A 5,967-nucleotide genomic window follows, 5' to 3' on the forward strand; every position below is an offset into this window, starting at 1 on the left:
CCCTTGCAAACCTTATCATTTCTTTATTAACCATGCCGCTGTCGGCGAGGGTGGGGAAGAAAGACAAAGCTAACAATCACAAAGTGCTGTTGAGGAAGAAGAGGGGAATGAAACTGCTCTTAATGCATGACTCAGGCAATACTGGAAAAGCCCTGTTTGGCCAGTATAACTATGCTCGCCCCCAGAGCAATGCCAGAGGCCTGGAGCTTGTTGAGGGTCATGGAAGCCCCATGTGAGGCAGGAAGAGAGCAGCCCTCAGTGAGCAGAGGTGCATGGAGTCAAAGCACGCCCGATAAGGCCAGCTGCCAGAAGCCAGGGGGGCTCAGTGGGTCCCCAGGACCCAGCCGCGGACCCCCGCTGACTTGAGAAACGGCCCGAGGACCCACGGAGTTGGAAGCTGCGGAGACCCCCTGTTCCTGCTGCCCATTGTTCAAATACGCAAAGGATGAGAAGGGAAAGTGAGGCACAAGGTGGCAACAGAACTTGCCTGAGGTCACCCTGCAGAGCCCAGGAGTCCTGGGTGCCCTCGTAGCTTCGGTGCCTACGGCATCCCCCAGCTGACCTGCATTGCACACAGCGCAAGTGGCTCAGACCTGGGAAGCTGGGAAGGGCTCAAGCACTGCAAGGCTGGAAGGTGAAGGTCAGGAATGACCCTCTCTAGCCGGGGGTCTGCTGGGGGCATCTCAGGCCGTGACCTTCCAAGGGCAGAGAGGGGTCAGCTGAAGAGGTCACCAAGCGGCTGAGCCTGGCAGGGGAGAGGGGGAGCCGGTGACACCCTCCCTCCACCCCCTGCCAGGACTCCAGGGACTGAGCTAACAATCACAAAGCCCCCGCGTTGTTGTTCGAGAAATCGTCGCCGCTGGAGCTCCCAGCCCCGAGTCCCCTCCGAACAAAGGGCTTCTGTCCACGGGGCTTTCGCAAGCGCACAATGGGGCTTTGTCCCAGCAGAAGGGATGGCGATCCCTGCCAACACGGTGGCCACGCCAGCTGGCCCCGCGGTCATTCCTCGGCGCTAGAGGCGCCCAGCCCAGGCTGACCCGGCAGAGCCTGAGAGAGCAGGTCCCGGGAGACCTGACCGAGCCATCCCAGGGCCTGATGGATGGACGCTGCCGCCCTGGGGAGCTCAAGCCATGCCACCACGGTGCCAATGCTGGGCATGGGCATCCTTGGTGTGACAGCACCCCCTGCTGGGAGAGGCTGGGACTAGAGGAGCCTGGATCTGCCTCCCCAGCTGGCACTCCTGCCCTGCTGCCCGCAGTGGCCCCTGCTGGGGTAGGGGTAGCTGGGATCTGCCCCACAATCCAGCCTTCCTGCCCCCATCCCCACAGCACCCCCTGCTGGGAAAAACTGTCTCTGGCACCCGCTGTGATAAATTCCCCCCCTACCTCCCCCCCCCGTAATTCGTCCTGGCTCCACTGGGAGGAAGGAGAGGCTTATTATGGCTGTTTCCCAAACAAGGAAACTTTGGCCCAGGCAGACCGAGGCCACACAGAGAGTCAGGGGCCGAACCGGCCCCGGGCTTAACCACCAAAGCCCCACAAACAAACCAGAGGCCTCTGAAGCCAGTCACTGCTCAGACTGTCTCTGCCACGGCCCCATCCTGCCTGCAGCCGGCGGGAGGATGCCAGCGATTTGGCCTGGGAACCCTCGGAAAGTTGCTGCTGTGTTATAATGTCCTGCAAAAAAAAACAACCTATAATAAAATCTTTTCTTTTCTTGGATGAACCTCCCCCCAAAACAAGTCATAGGGATCTGGGGTTAGGGATGCGCAGCAGAAAGCAGGGACGTTTAGGAGTAAGGCCCCTGCCTAGGAAGAGGAGGTAGGGCAGCCTCAGAGAGGGGGCACAGGCTGGGCACTCAAGGAACCTGGGGTCTGGTCCCAGCCCTGCCACTTGGGGGAAGTCACTTTGCTGTCCCCTACCTCAGTGTGCCCATGTGTAATTGGTGGTATCTGCCCTAGCTGATACAAGGGTTTTCCTCCATTAGGGGTTGAAATGTCACAAGATTGCCTCTGACCAGGATTATGGTTTTAATATCCCCAGGGGACTCCCCCCCCCCCCCCCCCCCCCCCCCCCAGCTCTTCTACCTGAGGGGTGGGAGTGAAATGGAGGCAACCACCAGCCAGCAGTGCTTGTCCATGTGTATGGGGTCTCGTGCAGGCTTGCATAATCATTTCTGTACACATGCAGGCACACGTGTCTGCCCAGTGTGTGCGCACCTGTGTGCATGTGTGCATGCTGCGATGTGCAGGTTCAGAGTCTGCATGCACTATTCCTCTAGGAATGGACTTGGGGGTCCTGGAGCCACGCGCTGTCGGAAGCCTGCCATTAGGCTTCTGAGTGCATGTGAAGGGTAATCCGCCCCTAGACCTCCCTGCCTCTTTGCTCTCTCTACTCCAGACCAGAAGGGAATACACCTGGGGATTTTCCCAGCAGGGTCAATGCAGAGCTCCAAGTCCTGAGACCCCCAGAGCAGAATGATTCTTGGGGGTGGGTCAAGCAATCTGTCTCTGAACAGGACTCCCCAGCACAGGGTATCTCCGCTGGTGACCATCAAGGGGTGATGGACACACACAGACACAGACACAGCCGACTCGGTCTCTCCAGCTGTCCGCAGGGTAACGGCTTCTGCGGACCACACACCGTCAGGCGCACAGTAGCTGCTGCACAAGCAACAGCTGGGAGCACATCTGGTCTCCCTCTGGCTTACGCAAATCCAGCCCTGTTCCTACCCCACAACCGCCCGCCCCTGCCCTCCCCATCCCTGCACAGCATGAGCTCCATTCACAGCTGCTTCCTCTCCCTGCTCAAGGCCCAGGACCGCTTGTCTTCCAGCAAACTGTCTCACCCAGCTGCTTGCACTGGTGCATGTGTGTGTGTGTATCGGTGCAGGCTTGGACATACAATAGGTTTACACCCATGTAATCCACCTTCAGTTATATAAAATAGGAGTAGACTCATGGCAGACACTTGCTTGAATCCATGTGGAATTACCCCAGGGGAAAATCAGAAGCAAAACCTCCCATAGTTCTTACCCCAGCCTTGGCCCCATTTCTCCATGTCCATCCCTGGGAAACTGCCCCAGCATACATGTGTTTTTTATCTGCCCCTTAGTGGTGAGGTTCAGTAACAGAGGCCTAATGTGTGCAGCTACCCCTGGATAGCCATTCACCTGTCTGCATGGTACCCTGGGGTAATTATATTGGTGTTGATTTTACCTGGGCAAATGGGTGGTGTATCCAAGCCACGCGCGTGTGTGCGCATGTGTCACACACATGCACGTACCACCCTGCATTAAAGCTTCACCTTCTTGAGGATTTGACTCTTGCCTGACGGTAGGATGCCACTGGCAGGGCCAAAGGATGATGCATCATTGCATGCCAAGCCAGGCTCACTGGCCTGCAGGCTCATTCCCAGTTCTTCCAGGCCTGGTGTGATCCAGTAGCAGGGGTAGGCCCCTCCTCTTTAATAGATCAGTAACTCAAAGCCTTGAGCTTGGTTCTCTGGACTTGTGCAAGGTTTGAGTGCAATGTTGTGTGCATGTGTTGTGTGTGTACACACATGACAACATGTGCAAGCTTGCAAGCATGCAGGCAGGTTTTTTTGTGTGCAGAGGTGAGTTGCCTTTAGGGTGTCCTTGAGACTGTCCCTTTGTGACGCTGGGCAAAGCCTGTCAGCCTTGATCCTGGCTCCATTTCAGTGCCTGGCTGCCCTGGACACCGCCAGGCTGCTAACAAGGAGTTAAATCACCAAAATGGGCCTCAGTTTCTCTTGTGCAGTGGGGTTGTGTGAAGGGCAGATGTTCCAGACTGAGAAATGTTCAGAGCCACAAAAATGTTGGAGGGGGGGAAGAGCGCAGCCTTCCTTCCTCCTCTCCAGCTTGCCTCTTGCCCTGCTCTGACCCCATGCAGCCATAGCACATATCATTGCCTCCATGCAATGATAATGCTTATTCGTCCCACTGTGGCAGAGCTGACAGGCCCCATCAGGGCCCAGAACCCAGGTGCACACCTGCAGCTCCGAAACACTTGTTGGGGAAACTGAGGCACCAGGGGAGATAGTGACTTGCCTGGTGACACCCAGGAGGCAGGAAAAGCAGCCAGGCCACCTCAGCCCTAGTTTCATGCTCTAGCCTTTGCACCCTGCTGCCTCTTCTACACGACGCTGGGCCAAGCCATCTGCAAAGAGCCCCAGTCTGGGACCAGTGTTGCGGGGGGAGCTGTTGTAGCTGTAGCAGCAGCAGGGTGGCTCCAGGCAGGCAGAAAACTGCAGGATCGGGGCCGTTCAATATAGGGCTGTTTTGGATCCTCGCAGCCACCCAATGATGCACTCATGCCCGCCCCATGCCCCCTCTGCACACCCTTGGCGATGCCATGGAGGGGCTGGGTGGCGGCATATGCCTGCATGGTGCCAGCTGCAGGCCACGGCCAGACGGCCCTTCCCAGGCCTGGGCTCCTGCCAGGTCTTTGATCTCTGGGAGCCTCTGTTTGGGGCTTTTCTGGTTTGTCTGAAAGAAGAAAAAGCCTCAGCCAGGCTCTGCCAGGTCAAACACTGGGCTGCTTGCCCATGTACATGGTTGCAAGGGAGGTGGAATATGGGGGAGGTGGCTCCAGGAGCTGGGCTGGGGGGCAGGAGCAGAGGGGAAAGGGGAACATGTGCGCAAGCGAGTTCCCCCCTCCAAGCAGGGTCCAGGGAAGGGCACCCTGAGGAGCATCTCCCACCTGGCAACCCCGTGTTGCGCTGCGAACTTTTTTGTAGCAATGCTGTGAGCTCCCTCAACAGTGCCCTGCCAATGCCCAGCTGAGGACCACACTGTTGCGAGCTTCCTCCCAGCAATGCTGGATGCTGTAATGCCAGGAGGCACACTGGTTTTGCCAGCTTGCCCATAAGAAGCTGGGTGGCTTGAGAGGACTCCTTAAGGGGTGGCAGTGGGGGGCTCAGGACACCTGGGTTTTATTCCCAGCTCTGCAACTGACTGGCTGAGCAACCTCGAGCCACTCACTTCCCTTCCCTGTGCCTCAGTTTCCCCTCACCACCCCAAAGAGGCCACAGACCAAATAGCTGGAGGGTGGTGAGGGGAAACTGAGGCACCGAGCCGGGCAGAGAACTACCATGCTTACCCATTCTTGTGACCTCCATGCCACGTGGATGCCCGGGGCTGCTGGGATACCACAGCTGACGGCGCCTGCTCCTTAGGGGTTTTGTCATAACCCCCTCTGCTCCTCCTCGCAGGCGCCAAGGCTTGGGGCTTTGGCGCGGTGCTGCCAGTGAGCCGAGGTGACCAGGCTGTTGCTGCTTTGTCTGCATGTCCAGACAGAGCCAGGCGGCTTTTTTAACCTGCCCCACGAGGGAGCGGGGAACGGTCGCCTACTTCACACAGGCCTTTTGGGGCGGTCGTGGCCATGAGCAGCTCAATGGTGTGTGGGCTCTGACAACCCACAGGCTGGCGGGGAAGGGGAAGGACCTCCCAACCCTGCCCAGGCCTCTGAAGTGGTTTCCCCTTGGTCTGGACATGAGGTGGTCTCTGCTCTCAATAGCTGCTGTGTGTGGGGTTTTGTTTGGGGGGGGGGCGCCTGGTCCAGCTCAGAGCCAGGGAGGAAGATGGGTGCTGGAGAGGGCAGTTTGCAATGGTGCTGAGGGCTGGGATCCTCTCTGGAGCAGTGGTCCTGGAGGCTGGGGGGCTGCGGCGGAGCAGGGGCTGCATTTTGAGCACAGGAGGGTTTTGGTAGGAAGGTGTCATGATCCACCCTCCTCCGCTGGGCAAGGCCTGGGCATGATGGAGGGGCTGGGCATGCAGCTGAGCAGCCTAAGTGGCTTCTGTGACACGGATGTCACACGCATGAGTATAAGGGGGTCACCCCAGGGTCCAGTGCATATGTGTGCCCAGTCCTTGCACTGGTACAAGCCTGCTCTCTAGCGGTGGAAGTGCGGGGCTGCGGGGGATGCTGCCAAGCCAGAGCGCGAGCCT

Source organism: Alligator mississippiensis, chromosome 15 (genome assembly GCF_030867095.1).
Source record: "Alligator mississippiensis isolate rAllMis1 chromosome 15, rAllMis1, whole genome shotgun sequence".
Lineage (NCBI taxonomy): Eukaryota > Metazoa > Chordata > Crocodylia > Alligatoridae > Alligator > Alligator mississippiensis.